The following is a 26,095-nucleotide window of genomic DNA, read 5'->3' as shown; positions in this document are numbered from 1 at the left end:
GCAAATATTAACAGACATTTAGGGAGAAATTGATAGTAACAGATGAATAGTAAGGGATTTTAACACCCCACTTACATCAATGAATAGATCATCCAGGCAGAAAATCAGCAACAAAACAGTGTCTTTGAATGACACATTAGATCAGATGGACTTAACAGATACAAACAAAACATTCCATCCCCAAACAACAGAATACACATTCTTCTCAAGTGCACATGAAACATTCTCCAGGATAGATCACACATTAGGCTACAAAACAAGTCCCAATAAATTTAAGAAGACTGAAATCATATCAAGCATCTTTTTCAACCACAACCGAATGAAACTGGAAATCAATTACAAGGAAAAAACTGGAAAAAAACACAAACATGTGGAGGCTAAAGCACATGCTACTAAACAGCCTATAGGTCAACAAAGAAATAAAAGGTAATTTTTTTTTAAATACACAGTGACAAATGAAAATGAAAACACAATGGTACAAAATATTTGGGACACAGCAAAAGCAGTTCCAAGAGGGAAATTAGAGCAATACAGGCCTATCTCGAGAAAAAAAAAAAAAAATCTAATTTTACACCTAAATCAACTAGAAAAAGAACAAAGCCCAAAGTTAGAAAGAAGTAAGATGAGAGCAGAAATAAAATAGAGACTTATATAGAAAAGATTGGGGTGCCTGGTGGCTCAGTTGGTTAGCCGTCCAACTTCAGCTCAGGTCATGATCTCATGGTTGGTGGGTTCCAGCCCTGCATCAGACTCTGTGCTGACAGCTCAGAGCCTGGAGCCTGCTTCAGATTGTATGTCTCCCTCTCTCTGTCCCTCCACCTCTCTCTCCCTCCCTCCCTCTCTCTCTCTCTCTCTCTCAAAAATAAATAAAACATTAAAAAAATAGAATAAATCAATGTATGCAAGAGCTGGTTCTTTGAAAAGATAAAATTGATAAACCTTTACCATCCTCATAAAAACAGAGAAAGGACTCAAATAAATAATATCAGAAATGAAAGGAGAACAAACACCACAGAAATACAAAGCATATATACTATAAAAAGTTATATGCCAACAAATTGGACAACTCAGAGGAAATGGATACATTCCTAGAGACATAGAACCTCCCAAAACTGAATCAGGAAGAAACAGAAAACCTGAACAGTCCAATAAGTAACAAAATTGAATCTGTAATCAAAAAGCTCAACAAACAAAAATCCAGGACAGATTCTACCAAACATTTAAAGAAAAGTTAATACCTGTCTTCTCAAACTATTCCAAAAAAAAGAGGGAGAAAAGCCTCCAAATATTTTCTACAAGGCCAGCATTACCCTGATACCAACACCACACAAAGACTACAAAGAAGAAAACAGAAGGCCAGTATCCTTTGTGAACATAGACACAGACATCCTCAACAAAGTATCAGCGAACTGCATTCAACAATATATTAAAAGGATCAGGGGCACCTGGGTGGCTCAGTCGGTTAAGCGTCCGGCTTCAGCTCAGGTCACGATCTCGCGCTGTGAGTTCGAGCCCTGCATCGGGCTCTGTGCTGACAGCTCAGAGCCTGGAGCCTGTTTCGGATTCTGTGTCTCCCTCTCTCTCTGACCCTCCCCCGTTCATGCTCTGTCTCTCTCTGTCTCAAAAATAAAGAAACGTTAATTTTTTTTTTTTAAACGATCATTCACCATGATCAAGTGGGATGTATTCCAGGGATGCAAGGATGGGTCCATATCCACAGCTCAATCGACATGATACACCACATTAACAAAACCAAGGATAAAACTCTTGATCATCTCAACAGATGCAGAAAAGGCATCTGACAAAGAACAACATCCATTAAAGACAAAAACTCCCAACACAGTGGGTTTAGAGAGAATATACCTCAACATAACAAAGGCCATTTATGACAGATCCACAGCTAACATCATCCTCAATGGTGAAGAACTGTGAGCTTTCCCTCAGACACCAGGAACAAGACAAGGATGTCCACTCTCACCACTTTCATTCAACATAGTACTGGAAGTCCTAGCCATAGCAATCAGATAAAAAAAGAAAAAATGTATCCAAGGAGGTAAGGAAGAGTTAAACTGTCACTATTTATAGATGACTTGATGCTATCCATAGAAAACCCTAAAAACTTCACCAAAACTATTAGAATAAATGAATTCAATTTTCAGAATACAAAATTAATATACAGAAGTTGGTTGTGTTTCTGTATACTAATAAGAAAATAGCAGAAAGAGAAATGAAGATAAAAATTGTACCAAAAGGGATAAAATATCCAGGAATAAACTTAACTAAGCAGGTAAAAGACCGTTACTCTGAAAACTATAAAACGTTGATGAAAGAAATTGAAAAGGACACAAAACAAATGGAAAGCTATTCCATGCTCATGGAGTAGAAGAATTAGAATTTCTAAAATGTCGGGGCGCCTGGGTGGCTCAGTCAGTAAGCGTCCGACTTCGGCTCAGGTCATGATCTCTCAGTCCGTGAGTTCGAGCCCCGCATCGGGCTCTGTGCTGACAGCTCAGAGCCTGGAGCCTGCTTCGGATTCTGTGTCTCCCTCTCTCTCTGCTCCTCCCCCACTCACACTCCATCTCAAAAATAAACAAACATTAAAAAAAAAAAGAATTTCTAAAATGTCCATACTACCCACAGCAATCTACAGATTCAGTGCAATCCCTATCAAAATGACAATAGTGTTTTTCACAGAACTAGAACAAATAATACTAAGATTTGTATGGAGTCACAAAACCCTGAATAGCCAAAGCAATCTTAGAGAACAACAAAGCTGGAGCTATCACAATTCCAGAGTTCAAGGTGTGTTACAAAGCTGTGGTAATCAAAACAGCATGGACTGGCACAAAAACAGACACATAGCTCAGTGGAACAGAATAGAGAATCCAGAAATAAACCCATGCTTATAGAGTCAATTAATCTGACATAGGAAACAAGAATATACGATGGGGAAAAGAAGTGTTTTCAACAAATGGTGTTGGGAAAACTAAGCAGCTACATGCAAAAGAATGAAACCGGACCACAACTTACATCATACACAAAAATTAACTCAAAATGGGTTAAGAATCTAAATGTGAGACCTGAAACTATAAAACTCCTAGAAGAAAATGTAGGCAGTAATCTCCTGGACGTGGGCCTCAGCAACATTTTTCCAGATATGTCTCCTCAGGCAAGGGAAACCTAGGCAGAAATAAACTATTAGGACTACACCAGAATAAAAAGCTTTTGCACAGCAAAGGAAATCAACAAAATGAAAAGGCAACCTACCGAATGGGAGAAGATATTTGCAAATGATAGATTCAATAAGGGGTTAATAACCAAAATATGTAAAAAGAACTTCTACGACTGAACACCAAAACAAAAGCCCCAAATAATCTGTTTAGAAAATATGGGTAGAAGACATGAATAGACATTTTTTTCCAAAGAAGACCTACAGATGGCCAACAGACACATGAAAAGGTGTTCAACATCACTAATCGTCAGGGAAATGCAAGTCAAAACCATAGGAAATATCACCTTACACCTGTCAGAATGTCTAGTATCAAAAAGATAAGAAATGACAAGAATGTTAGCAAGAACGTGGAGGAAAATGAATCCTTATTCACTGTTGGTAGGAATGTAAATTGGTGCAGCCACTGTGGAAAATAGTATTGGACTGCCTCAAAAAATTAAAAATAGAAATACCTATGATCTAGTACTTGTCCTACTGGGTATTTACCCAAAGAAAATAAAAACACTAATTCACAAAGATATATGAACCTCTAGATTTATTGCAGCATTATTTACAATAGCCAAGAAATGAAAGCAACCTGAGTGTTCATCAAAAGATGAATGGATATGGCACAAAAACAGACACATAGACCAATGGAATAGGATAGAAACCCCAGAACTAGACCCACAAACGTATGGCCAACTCATCTTTGACAAAGCAGGAAAGAACATCCAATGGAAAAAAGACAGCCTCTTTAACAAATGGTGCTGGGAGAACTGGACAGCAACATGCAGAAGGTTGAAACTAGACCACTTTCTCACACCATTCACAAAAATAAACTCCAAATGGATAAAGGACCTAAATGTGAGACAGGAAACCATCAAAACCTTAGAGGAGAAAGCAGGAAAAGACCTCTCTGACCTCAGCCGTAGCAATCTCTTACTCGACACATCCCCAAAAGCAAGGGAATTAAAAGCAAAAGTGAATTACTGGGACCTTATGAAGATAAAAAGCTTCTGCACAGCAAAGGAAACAACCAACAAAACTAAAAGGCAACCAACGGAATGGGAAAAGATATTCGCAAATGACATATCAGACAAAGGGCTAGTATCCAAAATCTATAAAGAGCTCACCAAACCCCCTACCCGAAAAACAAATAACCCAGTGAAGAAATGGGCAGAAAACATGAATAGACACTTCTCTAAAGAAGACATCCGGATGGCCAACAGGCACATGAAAAGATGTTCAGCGTCGCTCCTTATCAGGGAAATACAAAGCAAAACCACACTCAGGTATCACCTCACGCCAGTCAGAGTGGCCAAAATGAACAAATCAGGAGACTATAGATGCTGGAGAGGATGTGGAGAAACGGGAACCCTCTTGCACTGTTGGTGGGAATGCAAATTGGTGCAGCCGCTCTGGAAAGCAGTGTGGAGGTTCCTCAGAAAATTAAAAATAGACCTACCCTATGACCCAGCAATAGCACTGCTAGGAATTTATCCAAGGGATACAGGAGTACTGATGCATAGGGCCACTTGTACCCCAATGTTCATAGCAGCACTCTCAACAATAGCCAAATTATGGAAAGAGCCTAAATGTCCATCAACTGATGAATGGATAAAGAAATTGTGGTTTATATACACAATGGAATATTACGTGGCAATGAGAAAAAATGAAATATGGCCTTTTGTAGCAACGTGGATGGAAATGGAGAGTGTGATGCTAAGTGAAATAAGCCATACAGAGAAAGACAGATACCATATGGTTTCACTCTTATGTGGACCCTGAGAAACTTAACAGGAACCCATGGGGGAGGGGAAGGAAAAAAAAAAAAAAACAGGTTAGAGTGGGAGAGAGCCAAAGCATGAGAGACTGTTAAAAACTGAGAACAAACTGAGGGTTGATGGGGGGTGGGAGGGAGGAGAGGGTGGGTGATGGGTATTGAGGAGGGCACCTTTTGGGATGAGCACTGGGTGTTGTATGGAAACCAATTTGTCAATAAATTTCATATTAAAAAAAAAAAGATGAATGGATAGGGGCATCTGGGTGGCTCAGTTGGTTGAGCATCCAATTTCAGCTCAGTCATGTTCTCACAGTTTGTGAGTTCAAGACCCACATCGGGCTCTCTGCTGTCAGTGCAGAGTCCACTTCTGATCCTCTGTCCCCACCCCCTCTTCCTGCCCCTCACACTCTCTCTCATGAACATTTAAAAAAAGATGAATGGATAAAGGTGTCTCTCTCTCTCTCTCTCTCTCTCTCTCTCTCTCTCTCTCTCTCATACAATGAATAAGCCACAGAGGTAAAAAGTACAATATAGGGAATATAGTCAATGGTATTATAGTAGCATTGTATGGTGACTGAGGGTAGCTACACCTATGGGGAACACAATGTAGAGAGATGTCGAATCACTATGCTTTATACCTGAAACTAATATAACACTGTCTGTCAACTATACTTCAATAAAAAAAATTAAGAATTGGGGTGCCTGGGTGGCTCAATCAGTTAAGCATCTGACTTCAGCTCAGGTAGTGATCTCATGGTTTGTGGGTTCAAGCCCAGCCAGTTAAGCCCAACTCTTAATCTCTGCTCAGGTCATGATCTCGCAGTTCATGGAATCGGGCCCTGCTTCAGGCCCTGTGCAGTGCAGAGCCTTCCTGGGCTTCTTTCTTTCTCCTTCTCTATTCCTGTGTATAGGAATTTCTATATATGATGTATATACAGAAATATTTTTATATAGAAATCAGCAACATTTGTAGAGATAATTAGAAGGTAAAATGGAAGAAAAATCCTATTTCCAATAGCAACAATAAAATATCCCCTAGAAATAAGCTTAACTAAACGTATAAGATGTGAAGAAAACTTTAAATCACAGAAAAGACTTGAACAGATGGAAAAACTTAGTATGTTCTTGGATAGGAAATCTCTATATCATAAAGATATCATCAGTTCTCCTGGTATTAGTCCATAAATTTTAACACGATTCCAATTAAATAAGCGATAGGATTTTTTAAATGGACAATCTCTAAAGTTCATATGGGAAAATGGACAAATAAGAATAACCAGGAAAATAATGAGGGGGAATCATCTCTATCAGATATTTAAACATGAGGCTACTAAACAGTGTGATCCTAGTACATAAATAACCAGACAGATCAGGACACTGAACTGAAATTAATCCAAATACATAAAATTATTATATAGCAACAAAAATGAATTTCAAACCAACACGGAAAAGGTAATGGTAAATTAGCTGGGTGGTCATCGGAGGAGGGGTGGGGGGAAAGTTGGAGTTATTTATTATACATTACATCAAAACACATTCCAGGTGGCAAAAACATTTAAGTTTAAAAATAAAATAAAATCGGGGCGCCTGGGTGGCGCAGTCGGTTAAGCGTCCGACTTCAGCCAGGTCACGATCTCGCGGTCCGGGAGTTCGAGCCCCGCGTCGGGCTCTGGGCTGATGGCTCAGAGCCTGGAGCCTGTTTCTGATTCTGTGTCTCCCTCTCTCTGCCCCTCCCCCGTTCATGCTCTGTCTCTCTCTGTCCCAAAAATAAAATAAACGTTGAAAAAATAAATAAATAAAATAAAATAAAATAAAATAGTATCATAAAACCAGAAGAAGTCACAGGAGAATTCTTTAGTTAACCTCAGAGCAAGGAAGGCCCAAGTATGGGGGGAGGGGGGGAGTCCCAGAGCCAAAAGAAAAAGCAGATAAATTCTATTATATAAAATGTAAGATTTTTCAAGCTAAGAATCACCATAAGCAAAGGCAAATAACAAGCTACGGGAAGAGCAAGAACTCATCTGCAATTCCTGCCTCAAAGGGCTATTTTCCTTAATACACAAAGAACTAAGCATCAGTAACAAAAATCACCAGAGCAAAAGAATACAAAGAAACCTATGAGGAGCCCAAATTACAATGGAATTAATGTTGCTTCCGGCTGACCTTAAAATTGAGGTGGACCAGGGACACCTGGGTGACTCAGTCGTAAGCATCTGATTTCCACTCAGGCCATGATCTCGTGGTTCATGAATTCGAGCCCCGCATCGGGCTCTCTGTGACAGCCCGCTTCAGATCCTGTCTCCTCTCTCTTCCCCTCTCCCATCCTCTCTTTTTCTCTAAAACTAAATAAACATGAAAAAATTATTTTAAAAAAATTGGGGGTGAACCCAACTAATCAGAAGGATTTTTAAGGTGGAAGGAGGCCGAAGAGAGAGAAAGATGTGACAACAGAAACAGGGTCAAAAGGGTACATTCATACTAAAAAAAAAAAAAAAGAAAAAAGAAAAAAAAAGCTGAATTCATAATAAAAGAAATGTACACGAAAAACCACATTCCAATACCATTTTTTTAATCTATCAGATCGATCAAGATTAAAAAATTTTAAGACAAACTTTGCGGGCAAGGATGTGAAGAAAGAGGCATCTCCGTATACAGCAGGCAAGGGGGTACGAGTACTTCTGTGGACGACGGTTTGTGATAGTTAATCAAAGCCACATGTATTGAATGCTACTATGTAGCAATTCTAATTCAAACAATTTATCCTCTAGGCATTCTTGCATATATGAGAAATCATGTATGCAATGAAACATTGCTTCTAATAGAACAAAAAAATCACAAATGAACCAAATGTCCATTAGTAAGGTAATAGTTAAATGCATTCTGACAGTTTAATATTATGCAGCTGTAATAAAGGAATAAGAAAGACCTTTAGGGATATGGAACAATTGGTGAGTTGTACAGTCTTAAATGTAAAAGCATGGAGGGTAGTGCCTATGGTATGCTTGCATTTATTTCTTTAAAAGGGGGGGAAAGACTATGATATGCATACACCTATCGTAAAAAGTTTAAATAGAAACAAATGTGATTGTGTATATACATATATATGTATATATACACATAATTGTTGGCATGAATAAAACAGAAACACAAGAGACCAGTACTCTCCGGCCTCAGAAAATTTGTGCCTCAGGTTATCTCAGCGTGGCAGACCTGGGTGTTGGAGACACAGGAATGAGACCGTATTTTGCATTTATTCTCTTCTTTGCCTCTTTAATTTTGCAACCTTGTACTACCTTTTCTAAAACTCTAACTCTTTTCTAAAAGAGTTAAACTGAGGATCCATTTCGTTCGGGTCTAGTGGGATATATTTATGTGTTGTTGTGAAGTCCCTCCCATGTATAATTAAGTCGTGCTGTCACAGTGGTTAAGACAGACTCTCTGGAAGGCCCCGATCAGCCCACAAGGCCAGGGGTCACATCGACATGGTGATGGGTCTTCTTTGGCACCTAACACCACCGACTCTTGTGGGGTAGGGAAGAAACACGGTTTGAAAAGGTCCAAGCTGGGAGCTTGTGTGGAGAAAATCCTTCCAACCCCCAGACATATAAATACAAGCCGGGAAGTCAGTTTTCAGATGCTTCACCAAAAGAGAAGTTCTCTCTTATAAGGAATATACTCAATAATACAATTATAAACATACCACATTTTTCTTTCCTATGGCAATTCTATGAAATAGAATTCCTGCGTTCATAACACACAAACCTATAGCAATAACGCAAACACTTTGTACCTCGGGATGTGAGGTCACATGTTTTATACGTCCCAACCATCAATTAAAATTTCATTTTATAGGTCAACATCAATACAACTGGGGAAAAAACTTTTTGATCAAGCATACTACAGGAGGTCTAAATTATTTTTTTAAGATTATTTTTGAGACAGAGAGAGAGAGGGAGAGAGAGAATCCCAAGCAGGCTCTGTATTGTCAGAGCAAAGCCCTAGCGAACCCCCCAACTGTGAGATCATGACCCCAGCTGAAATGAAGAGGCAGACGCTTAACTGAGCCAGCCACCCCAGGTGCCCCTAAGTTACCTTATTTATAAAAGAGAACACGATTTCGTATATCTTACAAAATCACTGTTACAGGAGGAGGTGGACAAAAGCATACGACCAAAAAACACAGGATAAAGTATTATAGACAAAAATGTAGGATAAAGTATTATAGAGGCACCTCAGGTCCTTTGTTCATGAAAACATTAGGTTATTTTTCTGGATTTTGTGATTGGTGCTATTTGTCAGATATTCACATTTTGTGATTTGCTGATTTCTTTCTTCATTCTAAGTATCCATCTGCTTACCTAATTTTAAGTATTTTCTATCCTTTGTCTAAAAAGGGTTCCCACAAATGATGTAAGCTTCAGGCCCCAGAAAACTTGGACTTACACCTGGAATCCACAGTCAATCTAAAATTTAAATTTGCCAATCTGCCGTGGGAAAGTCAGAAGTACGGAACAGCTACCCCCCCCCCTTTTTTTTTTTTTTTTTTTTTTTACACCAGACTGACATCCAGATCAGCCAAGTAACTTGAATCTGCGAAAACCCTGGAAACAAAGCCCAGGTCATTACATCCCCCATTAGCTCCCTTCTCCGCCTTTGTCTCTTTGGGGCATACAGAACAAAATAGGTTCCCCCTCCCCCCACGGAATCTGCATCCGCCTCCGTCTGCAGATCGAGTGCTAGCACTCTCCCAACATGCTTGAGGCCTCTGTGCACTTCTCATTTCATATCTTAAAAGCCGAGAATTAATTAGAAGACTTAATTCTCTCAGTGACAGAACTTCCGCTGAGTGATACACTTTGTGGTCTCATCTGTAGGATTTGACATTAACCCAGCTTCTGCCAGGCAGCCTCGAATTCCCAGGCTGCTGTGCGGCTTTAAATGTTCTCACCGGAGAGGCTTTTTCTACCTACAGGCTATTATTATGCAAAATCTAATCATTCCTAGCAGGACTTGCCACCAGTTTGTTCTGTTCAGCTACTGAAGGTTTGGTTTTAGCTGTAACCTAAAATCTGTGAGAAACCCTCAACAGTTTTTCCCTGCGCATTTGGGGGGCGGTGGGGGGGGGGGGAATTCTCTAAACGGCCGACAATGATGGGGATGCACCATTCAATTCTCCCTTCCAGGGAGCTGCGGTTGCAGGCAACGTAGCTGGCGGGCAGCTGCTTCACCCTCTGGATGCAGAGCGGTTCCCAAGAAGCAAATGCCGGGCCTCCCTCCCCATCGCAGGATCCTCTGTGGGGCACTCACTGCTCTGGGCTTCCGTTGTTGTCTGGCCAAGAACTTCTCAGAGGTGCAGCAAACTCTCAAGGTCTCTCTCCTCCCTTTCTCTTCTCCTGGGGGTCCAGATCAGCATCACAGTCCAAGGAAGGCTCTCTGACCTCCTGCTCGCACGCACTCTCTCTCTCTCTCTCCCCACTTCCCCCATGAATCTCCTGCAAAACCAATCTCATATTAGCATCTGCTTCTCAGGGATGGATACACAACACTGGAACGTTTAAATCATGTGAGTAAGGGGGAAAAATGAATGCCATTTTGCTTTTGCAAAGAAAGAAGGAAAATGATATTTATGGGGCCCCTACTAACTGTCAGATGTTGCTAGGTATTTTTAAATACACTGTCTCAATTTATAAAGGTAAGCATCATTATTCTCAGGCCTTAAAAAAAAAAATCTAAGTGAAAGTCTGGTTGGTAAAGTGACTGCTGATACCCTCAGTGCTTACAGAGCTGTCAGCTCTACTCAGGTTTCTAGAGAATTCTAGACTTGGAGTATAGATATAGTTCACACACAGTTTTCATTAGCCCGGGGTAAAGGCTAGTAAATGCCTTATGTCAAAGGTTGAATGGAACGATCGCTATTAACCACAGTGTTCTCCTATCTTTCTATTATCTCTGCCCCTATCAGATATCTGCCAGTTGGCCTTTCTCTTATTGATATGCCCACCACTCTTGCTCTTAGAATTCTTTATCAAAGTTCAGGCTGAATCTGAATCCACATGAGGTAGCTTCAGTCTTCAGTTCAGGCAGCAAAAGTCCTACCAAATGGTGACCGTAGAAGATCATTAATGGTTTTTGTAATTGTTAAAACTCCCTAGACTTTTCATTTAAAGAGAATATATAAAAAAAGGTAAAAAAAAAAAAAAGAAAAGAAAAGAAAAGAAAAGAAAAGAAAAGAAAAGAAAAGAAAAGAAAAGAAAAGAAAACTCTTAAAGACGATTAGAAGGAACATACCTCAGCATAATAAAGACCAAATATAACAAGCCCACAGCTGACATCACACTCCGGGGTGAAACACTGAGAGCTTTTCCTCTAAGATCCCAAACAAGTCAGGAATTCCCACTATTGCCACTTTGATTCAACACAGTACTGGAAGTCCTAGCCAGAGCAATTAAGCAAGAAATAAATAAATAAATAAATAAATAAATAAATAAATAAATAAATAAATAAACAAATAAATAGAAGTCACCACATTTGAAAGGAATAAGTAAAATTGTCACTATTTAGAGATGACATATTATATATAGAAACCTTATTAGAATGAATTCAATAAAGATGCAGGATACCAAGTGTGCAAAAATCTGTTGCATTTCTCTACACCAATAATGAACGATCAGAGAGAAATTAAGAAAACAATCTCATTTATAATTGCATCAGAAAGAATCAAGTATCTAGGAATAAACTTAACCAAGGAGGTGAAAGACATATGGAAATCTATAAAACATTAGGGAAAGAAATTGAGGAAGACACGAATAAATGGAAGATACTCTGTGCTCATGGATTAGAAAAATTTTGTTAAAATGTCCATATCACTCAAGCCAATCTACAGATTCAATGCAATTCATCAAAATCCCCATGGCATTTTTAACAGAAATAGAACTCACAATCCTAAAATTTGTATGGAACCATAGAAGACCCTGAAGAGCCAAAGAAATCTTGAAAGAACAACAAAGCCGATGACCACATGCTCCCTGCTTTCAAATTGTATTACAAAGCTCTAGTGATTAAAACAGTACGGTATTATCATAAAAACACACATATACATCAATGGCACAGAATAGAGAGCCCAGAAATAAACCCACATATATGTGGTCAATTTACATCAGTGGAGCCAAGAATGTTCAATGGGGAAAAGATGGTCTCTTTAATAAATTGTGTTGGGAGACAAACAAACCAAGAAACAGACTCTTAACTATAGAGAACAAAATGATAGTTTCCAGAGGGGAGGTGGGTGGGATGGGTGAAACGGGTGATGGGGCTTAAAAGTACACTTACGGGGCTCCTGGGTGGCTCAGTCGGTTAAGCGTCCGACTTCAGCTCAGGTCATGATCTCGCAGTCCGTGAGTTCGAGCCCCGCGTCAGGCTCTGTGCTGACAGCTCAGAGCCTGGAGCCTGTTTCAGATTCTGTGTCTCCCTCTCTCTGACCCTCCCCCATTCATGCTGTGTCTCTGTCTCAAAAATAAAAATAAAACTTTAAAAAAAAAAAGTACACTTATGAAGAGCACTGAGTAATGTATAGAATTGTCGAATCATTATAGTGTATACCTGAAACTAATATAATACTGTACGTTAACTGGAATTTAAATTTTAAAACTCAACAAAGTAATTGTGCTGGGAAAATTGGGTAGCCCACACACAAAAGAATGAAACTGGACCACTATCTTTACGAAACACAAAGATAAACTCAAAATGGACCAAAGATATGAACATAAGACATGCAACTTTAAAACTCCTAGGAGAAAAAAAAAAAAAAAACTCCTGGGAGAAAACACAGACAGGACGCCTGGGTGTTTCAGTTGGTTGAGTGCCCAACTCCTGATTTCGGCTCAGGTCGTGATCCAAGGATCATGGGACCAAGCCCCACGTCAGGCTCCATGCTAGCATGGATTGTCTCCCTCCCTCCCTCCTCCCTCTGCCCCTCTCTCCCACTTGCATGTATTCTGTAAAATAAAAGAAAAAGAAAAGAAAAGAAAACACAGACAGTAAACTTCTTGATATAGGTCTAGGCAATGATTTTTTTTTTAATCTGATGCCCAAAGCAAAAGCAACAAAAACAAAAATAAGCAGGACTATGTCAAACTAAAAAGCTTCTGCACAGCAAAAGAAACTGATGAAACAAAAGAAGCAACCTACTAAGTGGGAGAAAATATTTGCAAATCATATCTGATAAGGGGCTAATATCCAAAATACATAACTCCTAAAACTCCATCACACACACACAAAAATCCAATTAAAATGGGCAGATCTGAAGAGACATTTTTCCAATGAATACATACAGATGGCCAACAGGTACACGAAAAGAGGCTCTGCATCATTAATCAAGGAAATGCACATCAAAACCACAGTGATATCACCTCACACCTGTTAGAATGGTTATTATCAAAAAGGCTAGAAATAACAAGAGTTGATGAGGAAGTGGAGAAAAGGTTGGTAGGAACGTAAATCAGTGCAGCCATTATGGAAAACAGTATGGAGGTTCCTCAAAAATTGAAAAATGAAACTACCATATGATCTAGCAATTCCACTCCTAGGTATTTATCTTAAAAACCCCACAAAACTCAAAAATATATATGCAACCCCATGTTTATTGAAGTATTATTCACAGTAGCCAAGATATGGAAACAACCTAAGTGTCCACCAATGAATGAATGAATGAATAGATGGATGTGTGCAGTAAGTGTATCCATGTGTATATGTATCTAAACACACATTCGTGTACACACATGCATGTACACACACATACACACACAAGGGAATATTATTCAGCCATAATCTTGCCATTCGTGACATGTATGGACCTCATTATGCTAAGCAAAGGAAGTCAAACAGATAGACAAATACTGTATGATCTCCCTAATATGTGGAATTGAAATCAGTAGCCAAACGCATTGATACAGAGAACAGATTGGAGGTTGTCAGAGGCAGGGGGTGGGAGGTAGGAGAAATGGGTCAACTTTTTTTTTATACGGGAAGGGGTTAGTTTAAGGATTTTTTTTTAAAGAACATGTAATCAAAATGTTAAAAAAAAATACACCCCAAAAGGCTTGGAGAACTGTATAAATTATGATAACACCAATTGCTGGAATCATGATACCTCACTGGCTTAACCCAATAGAAACGGTGTCTGGCTTATACAAAGCCCCACGGCAAGGGTGGCAAGGTGGGTGGAAGGGGCATTGGCCTCACGTAGTCAGTCACTAATCAGGTCAACAGTGGCTCTGCCGTCTTCAATATGTGACATTTCCAAGGTTGCCCTGGGTGTCAACATCCAGGGAATATAGAAGAAGGTGGAGGAGCACTTGTTTCCACATCACCTGTGCTCACATTACAGCCATTGAGGAGAAGCAGTCAAGGGGCAGCCCCTGAATGCAAGGGAGGCTGGGGATGTGTCCCTGGCTGGGCAAAAATGTGACACTGTGAGAGGAAAATTGGAATGTTTGGGGGCAAGCTGGCCATCTCTGCCCCAGCAACCATTGCTACCTAGGGTGACTACCATCTGTTTTCCAGGACTCTCCCAGTGTTAGCATGAAAAGTCCCACGTCCTGGGAAAAATGCTCACTCCCAGACAACCTGGGATAGCTATCACCCTATTAAAAATTGACCAACTGTTTAAAACAATATCCACTTAGAAAATGGGAAAAAATGCTTTTATGTCCATTCAAGAGTTCTACAGATGCTATGAAAACCTGAGGTGATCAGAAGCAGTTTTTAATTTTTTTTTCCAGATGGAGAATTCCCTAACAGCAAAAATACAGTATTTTAAGAATTCGTGAAAACGCTGACTAGCAATTAAGAGTCACAATTGCCTGACATTGTACTAGAAATAAGACATTATAAAAACAAAATCTGGAGCACCTGGGGGCTCAGTCGGTTAAGCATCCAACTCTTGGTTTTGGCTCAGGTCCTGATCTCACAGTTTCATGGGATCGAGCCCTATGTCAGGTTCTGTGCTGATGGGCAGAGGCTGCTTGGGATTCTTTCTCTCCCCCTCTCTGTCTGCTCCCTGCCCCCCAACTCATGCCATCTAGGTCTCTCTCAAGATTAATAAATTTTTTTAAATAATAAAAACAAAATCCAAAACTATTCAAAATGGTCAACATTCTAATAGGGCAGTGCTTAATAACCCATGAAATATTGCTCACTGCCCCTGTGGCAAAATAAAATTGACATCTGAAAGGGAAAAGGGCAAATTCATTTTTGCTAATTCACCATTTTGGCCAATGTGTAATTTTGCACAAGTTTCGGCCATTGTTCCCAGGTGTGGGTCTCACACCACATCATGATTCTCTTCAGAGAAGCCCTCTCAAACCAGCCCACCACAGGCGTTCCGTGCCTTTGCCCCTCCCCAGCTCCTTTTTGTTCTAGCAGCTCACTAGGTTTTGCTCTAGCCTGCATTTCCCTCCAGTTCAGATGCAAAGGGTTCTTCCGCTCTACTCACCTCTCCTGTCCTCCATCACCTCTCGATCCACAAGGCAACTCAAAGCAATGGAAGAAATAGAGTCTGAGAAGACCAAGGAAATGATGCTTCATTTATCACCTCCCCAGACAGATCAGAGTTAATCGGTCCCTCCCACACACTTGTGTCCTATTTCATTCAGCTGCTCCTGGGAGTGCTTCTCACTGGCCGGGGCCGCTGGGAACCCGCAACTTCTCCTTCGATACCCTGTGACTTCCTCAAGGAATTCCTGAGGAATTTCACACTACATCTTCCTTCTCTTAGGAGCAAAAAGAGTGCATCGCGTTGATGTTTAATTTGAAAATACTACACAAAGATTAGACCTGCAAAGTCAGTCTCTTGGTAAGATGGAATTCTCCAGTGAGACTGGAGCACAATAGCGTTCCCATTTAAACAATTTTGAATAGCAATTTCCATGAGAAATTGGAGCTCCGGAGGGGCTAGACATACAAATCAATAGATTCTGGCTTTCAGCTTTGGCTTCTGAGAACCATCAACGTTTCAATTTTGTCCAGTGCCTTTCAGCTTTCAGAGCACTGTCTCCAGCTAAATTTCCTGGGCATTGAGGTTAGTTTGTTTAGGTCATTGCTGATTTACAGAAAGGGAGTGGGACTGAACCAGCTTTTCACAGCTGTGACTCACAGCTGTGAATCCCCAGGGCGCTGAAATAACAGCACTGCGTGCTAATCCAATCTGCACTTTTCCCAGGGTCTGTCATTACCGCAAAATGAGGGGAACTTGGTGGGTGAAAGGCTCCAAGACGGCTCCAAGGCTGTGGAGTTAGCAGTGATGCAAAAAATCGCATCTAGGGCATAATGAGGGGTTGTGATCCTAGAAGAGGGTAACCGCAGGGACCCAGCGGCCATACTAATAGAGCCACTGTATATACTACTAATGTGTCATTTGAGCTGGGGCTCAAATATACACCCAGTGCACACACGCGCGCACACACACACACACACACACTATAGCTACTATATATACTACATACATGTACTCTAAATAAGGTGTATACATATGTGTGTGTATATACACACACAACCACGGCCACTATAGGTACCACTACAGCTACTCGCTGCTCTACTGCCCTCTGTCCCATGCTCAGCAACCCTACTCCCACCACACTGGCCTCTTTCGGCACCGTGGGTAGGTCATGGGTCACCCACTGCACGGCCTTAGTACATGCCCTTCCCACTTCCGAATCCCTCTTCCCCAAACATCCCTAACTCATGCCAATCTTAGGGCCCCAGTTCAAAGGTCACTTCCTTGGAGAAGACGGTCCTCTCAAATTGGATCACATCCCCCATCATAAGCTAGTCTTTCAGATTTCACTGTTGATTATGCGTTGGGCTATTGCTTTGAAATAATACGTCCTCCTCAATAGACTGAGTTCCGTGAGGAGCGGACCTTTGCATCTCTGGAGCCTACGATAATAGCTAGCCGTAGCAGAGGCTTGATATTGGTTGCATGGATGGATTTGGGTCTGATAAGCCCAGCAAGACACAGTGTAGCTGGAGGAAAGGAGAAGACACCTGCAAGGCAGACTTCCTCCAGGTGCCACGGATGCGCCTTTTGGCCTCGAACAGTTCTCAAACGTGAGCCTGCAATAGAATCACCTGGAGAACTTGTTAAAATGCAGATTGCTGGGTGTCAGCCCTAGAGTTTCAGCTTCAGCAGGTCTGGACTGGAAATTTCCATTTCCAACAGGTTTCCAGCTGATGCTGAGGCTCCTGGCCCTGGGACCCCGTTTTAAGAACCACTGTTGTAAGACATGGGGCAGTTGGCACACACACAGCCTGCTGGAAGCAGCCCAACCACTCCCATGCGCTTCTGGAAGGTGTTCCTGGAATAACCACCACACCAAGCTCCTGGCAGTCTCACTCTTATTAGATCAGAGGATCTCTGCCTTTAGTGGGCTGCACAATTATCTGTGGAGATCCCCAAGGCTCAAACCAGAGGTCAAGTTTCCACTGGTTTGTGTGGAAGCCCAACATCTAGAGTTGTACCCCTTGCTCAGGTGGTTTTAAAGTACAGCCAGGACTGAGAACCACTGATTGGGACGACGGCTGGTAAATTCCATGAAAAATTGCAATGATTACAAATGTCTAACGTGTAATCACTAAGGTTTTCCCAAGAACTATACTGTGCCCCCTCACTAGCCTAAAGCCTAATACCAGTCAGCATAATTATGGGCAAAACAGAAGCCTCTTACTCAAAAACAAAACAACAGTTAAAGGAAACTGTGCTTGGGGTCAGACTGGAGACCAGAGCAGAGGAGGTCATTCATTCCTTCAGTTCTTTACTGGGGGAGGATTATTCCAGGTAATGTATTAGGTGCCTGGGGCAAAATGATGGATGGAACTTACTGTTTCAGGCTAAGTTGCTGGAAAATTCCTAGGGAAGGGTCCAGAAGACAGAGGCTGGGGACTATGAACATCAGAAGGACCCAGAAATGAAGAACAAGACCCCATTTGGTCCTGAGAAGCAGTCAGAACTGAGAGCATCCACCTGGTGTTCTCTAGGGCTTGGGGTATCCACTGTGGTCCCAGTAAAGCGGAGATGCGGAACACGGGTACGGATACATCGGAGGCCTGTATGCAAACCTGAGAAAGCAAAAAATGCTTGATCGAGTGTGCCTCAGTAGGCCAGTCTTGGAAGTCTGACATACTGTGTGTCAAGGGTTAGAAGTGAAGTTTTGACTTATTACCATTGGATTGCACCTTGGTGGAGAATCAGCTGTGCCCTGGGATCCCACCTCGACTAGGGAATTCTGCCCATTAGAGGAAGTGCACATACGGGCACGAACATCATGCTGGCAAAATTGGAACCAAAATGTCATTAATGAGTGGGCAAATCCCCATACCTTTGAAAGGCAGGGCCCTCCAGAAGCAGCTGGTTGAAGCACTCAAGGCCAAATTAGAGCTTCCGGCTCCCTTCTCAAGTTCTTCTACAGCTACCTTTGGGCAGCTCTAGACCCTGGACACTCAGAGGTCCGAGAGCTGGCCATAGTCCCCGGAAGCTCGGTAGAACACTGCTGGATGGGAATCTGCTGTCCAAGAAGCACCCCCAGGGGATTCTCAAGCTGTTAAGGTTTGAGGAGCCTGATCTCTGCCACTGCTTCTGAAGTTGGCCTCTTCTGAGAATCACCAGAGGAGTTGTGTTCACCTCTAGGGAAGTTCAGGCCCCACCCCAGACCGCTTAACCCAAAGCTGGCAGGGTGGAGCCAGATATTGGTATTCTAAGCCTGCAGGCCTGTGAGATGAGCTCACTCTGCAGAAAAAGTTAAAACAAAACGAATAAAATAAGCCTCTTTTGGGGCCATTTTCCCAGGCCAGTGCTTCACTCCTTGGACGAGGAGTGCAGGAGGGTCAGCCCTTTCTACCATCCTAGAAGGCAGGCAGATATCCTTCCCTCTAGGAGATGTAGGTCTTGGCTCTTAAAATCGACTGACGCATTCCTACTCCCACAGAGTGAAGAAAGACAAGACAGGAGCGTTCGATCCCCCACCCTGGCCTTGGAATAGACAAAGTGTCCCCTCCAACCCCTGGCTTCTCTCTGGTAAACGCTGCCCCTTCATTTACTTAGCAAACATTTGTGGAGGAAGAAGAACTCTAGTATTTACTGAACACTTGCCCGGGTCGGACAGTGTTCTGGGGCTGAGACAGCAAGGAACAAGTAGGTGTGCTCACAGGAAACTTATTCTAGAGCTGAGAAACAGACACAAATACAAACGAATAAATGCACACCATGTCAGAGAAGTGACACAAGGCCTAGTGACTGGAGTCATTCGAAGGGGAGGGTTTCTGTGGCTTGGGTGGTCGGTAAGGCCCGTTTTCTGACCATATGACTTTTGAAGAGAAACCTGAATTGGAAGAAACTGGCCATTCTGAGGCAGAGAGTCCCAGGCAGAGGGAGTAGCAAGACACTAACAAGACTCAAAGACACCAAGGTGGAAAGAGCTCGTATCCATGGAGCACAAAGAGGGTAAGATCGGGGAGAAGGTGGGGGCCAAATCATCCACCTGTGACAGGAAGCCAGGGAAGAATAGAGGTGATAGGATTTGCAACTTTTAAAGAACATCCTGGCTGCTGTGCCAAGAGTGAAATGCCAAGGAGCAAGGGAGGAAGCACCTGCTCCATTGTCCGGTCCAGGGGTAGCGGGCGAGCGGCCAGCACGTGTGCTATCGATAGCACAGGCTGCTGTGTATGCCCAGTGAGGCCTTCATCGGCTGCCTCCATGCAGAGATGTGGGGTGTTGTTCCCGGCTCTGTGCCCACAGCCTGCTTCTCCGGCCCTCCGAGAGCTTTTGCAAGCCACCAACATCCTTGATATAAATTCTATTTCCGCTCGAAGCAGCCCAGAATTGGTTTCTGTTGCTTGCAACCAAGAAATCCAATACGACTCAGTGTATCTTGAGGTCAGTAATAAACAAATCACAAGTTCTTGTGTGTTAAGTGCCAGGGATACACTGACCTAACTCAATGTAGGATTTTCGAGAGCAGAAAACCACGGTGACATGATTTCTTAGTAAGGCCAATTACTCCAGTTTGCCAGACAACACTGGTCTGTATTTGTTGACACTAAAACAATTATTAAGTTCTCTTTTTCAGTCTCAAAAGCTGAGATTTGGAAGATAAGAATCCTCTTACTTATTAAGTCCTGGGGCATAACTTGGATTCTAGGCTCCCACGTCAAAGGTTATTGAGAGCACTTGATCTTAGATCCCGCCCAGGGGAAACAAGCTTCTTTTGCAGGACCAAAGGTCATGGCCACTGCTGAGGAGTCATCCATGATAAGCCCCTTTTTGGTATCCGTACCAATGATTTCACTGTTGTGGGCTGAATTGTGTCCTCCAAAATGCACATCCCGAATCCCTAACCTCAGTACTTTTGAACGTGACTGTAGTTGGCGAAGAGGTCTTTGAAGAGGTAATGAAGTTAAAATGATGTCATTAGGCTACACCCTAATCCCCCCTGACTGGTGCCCTCATTAGAAGACGTGGTTAGACACACGCCGACACATACAGAGGAAAGACCATTTGAAGACACAGGAGGACAGCCATCTGCGAGCCAAGAGAAAGACCTCAGGAGAAACTAACCAACACCTTGATCTCAGACTTCCGGCCTCCACAACTGCGAGGAAGAATAAAGGTCTGTTGTTTAAACCACCCGGTCTGTAGTGGGTTTGTCGCAGCAGCCCAAACAGACAAACACACTCGTGTCACGCAACGTAGGACAGGAGCCTCTCAAGACTTCTCCCTTGCACAGGACTTCCCATTGCCCTGACCTACGGTTAGCTCCACTCAGCTGAGGGACACTCAGCTGCTCCAATTTGGGCCAGCTAATCTGCCCAGGCAGATAATCCAGACCAGTTAATCTTCAGGACCTGGCAGCCCCTTCTGCACAATGACCAAGTAGGAAGAGTTAGGGGTTAACTGGGCTCCTTTAATCCATGCTGAGTGCCTGTCTCTGTGTGCACAAGGCATGGAAGGTTAAAAAGTATTAAGAACCTTAACCATGAACTTGACTCATGCTGGCTGTTACTGGAAAAGCAGGTTTCCAGGGTTACAGACTTGATGCCCAATCCTGTCTTCAAACATAATACTTGCTTTCATCTCTGGGTCCTGGAGCCAACTCGTGGATATGAAGTTTCTCAAAGAGAAAGGCTTGTCATGAGACTGGTCAGCTGTCTGATATCAAGGTCTTTCATGGGGATCAATCAACAGTATTTATCAGTTACTCCTGGCACTGGGGGAATTTCAAAGAAATATTACACTTGTTTCCTTGCCCTCAAAACAGCAACTGTATACTTGGGGCTTATGTGGTTGAAGAACTTCAAAAGTTAAATAAAAATCAAAGAGCCGAGTTACTAAGCAGAGATCAGAACACATTCCTGATTCTGTCCCCAGTTAGCCGCAGGACCGAAGCACATTCTTCCACCTGAGTCTCAGGGGCCTCCTTTGCCAGATGGGAGCAGGAGTCCCTTCCTCTCAGGGTCCTTGGAGGATGAGTGAGCAGTGTATGTGAAAAGCGTCCAACCCAGTACCCAGCACCTAGGAGGTATTAAGAAGGAGAAAGAAACCAGCGTAGGCCACACTTGCAACAGCAGTGAGCAACAGGTTGCTCACAGGAAGCTAGGGTGACAGGTCTTTGCTCTAACATTTGTCCAGCATTTACTGAGCACCTGGTAGGTGCCAGAAACCCAGCTAGATGCTGGGAACACAAGACCAGGTCACAGGATGCTCCCGCTCAGCTGAACGGGCCATCACCAGACACCTGCGGGACGGAATGTGGGAGGGTGAGCTCACCTAGCTCACTGAGGCTATCCAGCATGCCACATGTCATTTACACACACACACACACACACACACACACACACACACGGGTTTTATCGAAGTGCTCACCTCATTTTGAAATTCACTATTTTGCCTGTAACGGCACCAAGAGAGCCATGTGGATTTAGATCCATTTTTCAGTTTCTGTAATCAGATGGGTTTTTGCTTTCTCCTTCCTCCTCTACAGAGAATGAAAAGATGAAGGTCTAAGAGGGTTCAAAATAGAAAACAGTTATACTTGTGTAGTCTGTTGTTTCCCAAAGTCCTGATGTTGGTTACATGCCAGTGTCCCGAGGCAGGCAGTTTGCTCACACCGTCTGTTGAGGCCTCGGGCAGCTGACCTGGGGGAGGAGGAAGGTAGGTCTGAACAAGAGCAGACTGGAGTCTGAGCAGACACCTACCGCCCCAAGTGGGAGAAAACTGGGCCCCATCTCCACTGTCATGCTTTGGGCAGCCCCACCTGGACCGGAGAAATACCTAAAGTCCGATGAGGGGGTGACACTGTAGCCCTCTATGGTCCGCCTGAGTTCAGGGAGGGCCCCAGGCAGATATGGGGCGCAAGGTCAGCACTCAGACCAGGCAGTGGCAAGATTCAGACATAGCATTGGCTTCAGAGGGGCCTGGGCCAGAAGTTGTAGGCACGGGGGGGGGGGGGGGGGCACATAACAGAAAGAAGCGAGATGCTAAAGGTAACAGTAGCCACCATTAGTCCAGGACTTATTCTGTGCCAACCGCCTTCTGCATAGCATCTTGGGTGAGCCTCAACACAACCTCAAGGGGTAGTTCTTCCTCACCTTTGTTTTGTAGATGAGAAATGAGAGGCTTGGAGAGAGAGAGCAGCAGCCCAAGATCCCAGTCAGCAGGCGGAAACCAGCAAAGGCGCCCAGGTTCCTGTCTTCAGCTCTACGTCCCACTGCCCTCAGTAAATGAGGGTTCAGGCTAGCAACACGGCCAAGCTCCCAGTAGCGAGACAAACTTGAGACCACACCCTCTTGGGGAGGGAGAGGAATCTTCCTATTTATTGGCCCGGCCAACACTGGCTTCAGAACCAGGTGGGGCCAGGTTCACAGGTGCCTCACCTCAGTTACTCCAGCTGACGGGGGTTGGGGGAGGCAGGCGTGAAGCGCTAATGGCAAAATCAGGTAAGAAGTGAAAACTCCAGAGCCTACATTGCTTCTATCCCCAACATATAAAACAAACAGATCGATGGCAAACTGAGTTTCCTACTGTCTACCTGGATGTTTTGGCAAACAGATCACAGATGATCTCAGTTTTGCGGGACAGTGTCTGTGAGGGATGCCACCTGGTTTAGAATGCGATTCCAAAAGCAGCTCCCGGCAGGGCTGGGCCCCTCCAAACAGAAGGTGAGGTTCCTGTGTCTTCGATTCCTGCCACCGCCATAACAAAGTACCACAACTGGGTGAATTGGAATCACAGAAATATGTTATCTCACGGTCATGGAGGCCAGGAGGCTGAGATCAAGCTATAGGCAAGGCGGCTTCCTTCACAGAGCTGGGAGGAGGTATTCGCAGCCTGCCTCTCTCTCAGCTCCTGGGGTTTGCCTGCAACCCTCACATTCCGTGGCTGGTGGAAGCATCACCCTGATCTCTGCCTTCATCTCCACATGGTGTTCTCCCCGTGTGTGCCGTCCCTAACCTCTCCCCTTGTAGTAAGGACACCAGTCAGATTAGATTAAGGACCACCATACTGACCTTCTCTTTACTTCACTACTTCTGCCAAGACCCTAGCTCCAGATAAGGTCACGTGCTGAGACACCGGGGTGTAGGACTCCAACATATCTTTTGGGGAGGGACACAGCTCAACCCATGACACCACTTTTTACCAGGACTTTGAGAGGCCAATGCTCCTTGGACTCAGCTGCCCATTAGGTATTTACAAACACCAACAACTGGACCCCACCCCCAGAGATTCTGATTCATGTGGGCTGGCCGGGGGCCCAGGCGTCTACTTTCTACGAGGACAGGTGATTCAAAAGTACGGCCAGGTTAGGGCACTTCTGTCCTGGGAGTAAGACAAAGCAAAGAGCCTGAGACACAAGGGCCCTCCTGTGCCTGGGTGAGCCCCATGGCAGTCTCTCTGGTGGGAGCAGCGTGCCCACTGCTCTCAAGCTAGGGAGTGGCTGAGCAGCCCCAGGGGAGCACTGGATTGAGAGCATCAGCTCTTTGGAACAATCTTAAATGATGGCCCCCGTGTCTTAGGTTGAGGGAGTCTGGGTTTTCATGCTTCTCAACAACCAAATAAAAAAGGCATAATCAATCTTTCTTTTTGTGAAGACACATTTGCCTCCGCCTACCCTCGGGAGAGTCCTGATGATTTTTAGAGCTCGCGATTGCCCAGCAGGCCAAAGAGTCAAGGGTTTTCAGTGAAACTCAGTATGATAGGGAAAACTGAGGCCGACTCCCCTTCCTGCAAAGTAAAACAGGAGACCACAGCCACATCTCCCTCCCAGGAAAGAGAAAAGCAATGAAGTCTAGACTAGTGTGACAAGCCCCTTAAACACCTACAGGCCTGATTGTATGCTAGTCAAAATAATTTTGCTCTATTTTTAAACACTGTTGAAATCAAAACTAAATTAATATGGACTCAGATTTGAAGGGGGATAAAAGGCACCCACGTCCATAATGAACTGACAAGCTAATTAATGTATCTGAACAGAGGAAGGAAACCATAGAAACAGATTGGAAATCGTGTGGATTTCATTCATATGAGGGAGAAGGCAATGAGATATTCCCAGGCAAATTAATTAAATTTATAATGCACCCGGAATGTTCCCGTTCCAGCTTCTTGCTGTGTTCTATGGTAGAGGCTTATGTTGCCTCCTGACCAATAAGAACTTCTAAAATGCATTCAGAAAATGTGTCTTAGAAGCAGGGCAGGAGAGACAAGCATGCAGCCGGATCTTTGTCACTGGGCCTGAGTACACAAGACCTTCAAATTCTGGTCCTGGCAGGGTCTAGGTCACACTCGCTGAGAGATGGTCACCCTGATGGGGATGAGGCCTACCCAGCCTGCTTCTTTCTCCTGTATGCCTTCTACCCAACCACTGGCTGGGCAGGCTCAGACCAGACTCTGGAGGTAACCAGGCCCCGCTGATGCTGACGCCAGGATGCATGGCCCCTGGCAGAGCAGGTGGTTGGCACAGGCCTCTTAGCCCCTGGTCCATCGTGTCTCAAGGCAGCTGCCAGGCTGGCCCATCCTGAAAGCCAGCCCATGTCCAAGCTGAGATTAGCAGATGATCTTGGAAGAACTGCAAATTTTAGAAGGGCAGGAATGTAGACATAATTTGGCTAATTCAACTTGCAGACAAAGGTGTCCGAAATTGGCTTTGAAAAGTATATTATTTTTGCTTTGCAAATTCACCTTGGCCAGTGAGTACTAGCTAATGTTATGTTGGTTGTACATAACAAAAACCCACTTTAGGGGGGAAAAAAGGAATATTTTGGAAGGCTAATCCCAGAGAATTCTAAGGAGAGTTGAATAACTAGGGCTCGGAAAGGAGAACCCTGAGGGCTCAGGTGCATAGCTGGAGATTCAGAATCTTCCCTTTGATGTTCCGCCCCATGTGGGGCTCAGCTCCCACCTCCCACCTTTGAGTCTCTCCGTCCTAATCACAGCGAGAGAAAGCAGCAGGCCTGTGTGCGTCAGGTGTGCGCCCTTGGCCGTCACGTGGTCCGAACCCAGCTTCCAGGGTACCGTCCTCATGGAGCTAGCCAGGCCGTGGAGGGGGCTCTGCGATTACCCTGGTAGAGGTCTGCTGGCCGGCAGGGCTTCCGGAAGTCAAAGCAGAGCGCACCGTGTGCGCTTACGCCGGCAGTCACGTGACTTCCCCTCTGCTTGGTATACGCGCACCCACACCCCCGAACGCCACCCTTCCCGGCAGCTCCTCGGGGAAGGCTGGCGCCCCACCTTCAAGGCAGAACCCATCATTCCTCCTGCTGGCTTCCACGGGGCGTCGCTCCTGCCCCTGCAGCTCCTGGATTAGCCTTCTGGGTAGTCACCTATAGATTCTCCCGTCCCAAGTCCATCCTCCACACAGCTCTCACCCTATCCAACTCACATGCAGATCTGACCAAGGGACTCTGCTGCTCAGATGCTCTGGGGATGGAATGTGCTTTTGCTGGAAGGAAGCAGGACCCCTGTCCAAACAGCACCCAGCCTTATCCAACACCGCATCCCCTCCCGAATCCTGCTTGATGCTCGGCCAGCCCTCGCTGTGCTCCCGCGGCCCCAGGCCCAG

General features: G+C 44.0%; 1 long non-coding RNA gene across 5 annotated transcripts in view; it reads right to left on the bottom strand.

Annotated features, from left to right (window-relative positions):
- The window catches only part of LOC123383944, a 49,628-nt gene extending 23,760 nt beyond the window's left edge, over window positions 1-25,868 (bottom strand). The window contains exons 1-4 of one of the 5 annotated variants that reach the window (XR_006594398.1): window positions 22,632-25,865; window positions 21,907-22,178; window positions 17,871-18,107; window positions 13,046-15,549 (exon numbers count right to left, since the gene is read on the bottom strand). This is a non-coding gene — a long non-coding RNA (uncharacterized LOC123383944). The other 4 variants (XR_006594392.1, XR_006594396.1, XR_006594386.1 and 1 more) reach the window with 4 other exon arrangements.
- Between the last annotated feature and the right edge of the window lie 227 nt (window positions 25,869-26,095).

This window comes from Felis catus, chromosome A1 (assembly GCF_018350175.1).
Source record: "Felis catus isolate Fca126 chromosome A1, F.catus_Fca126_mat1.0, whole genome shotgun sequence".
Taxonomy (NCBI): domain Eukaryota; kingdom Metazoa; phylum Chordata; class Mammalia; order Carnivora; family Felidae; genus Felis; species Felis catus.
Note: the sequence above shows the minus strand (reverse complement) of the source record. Positions and strands in the feature narration are given on the sequence as shown.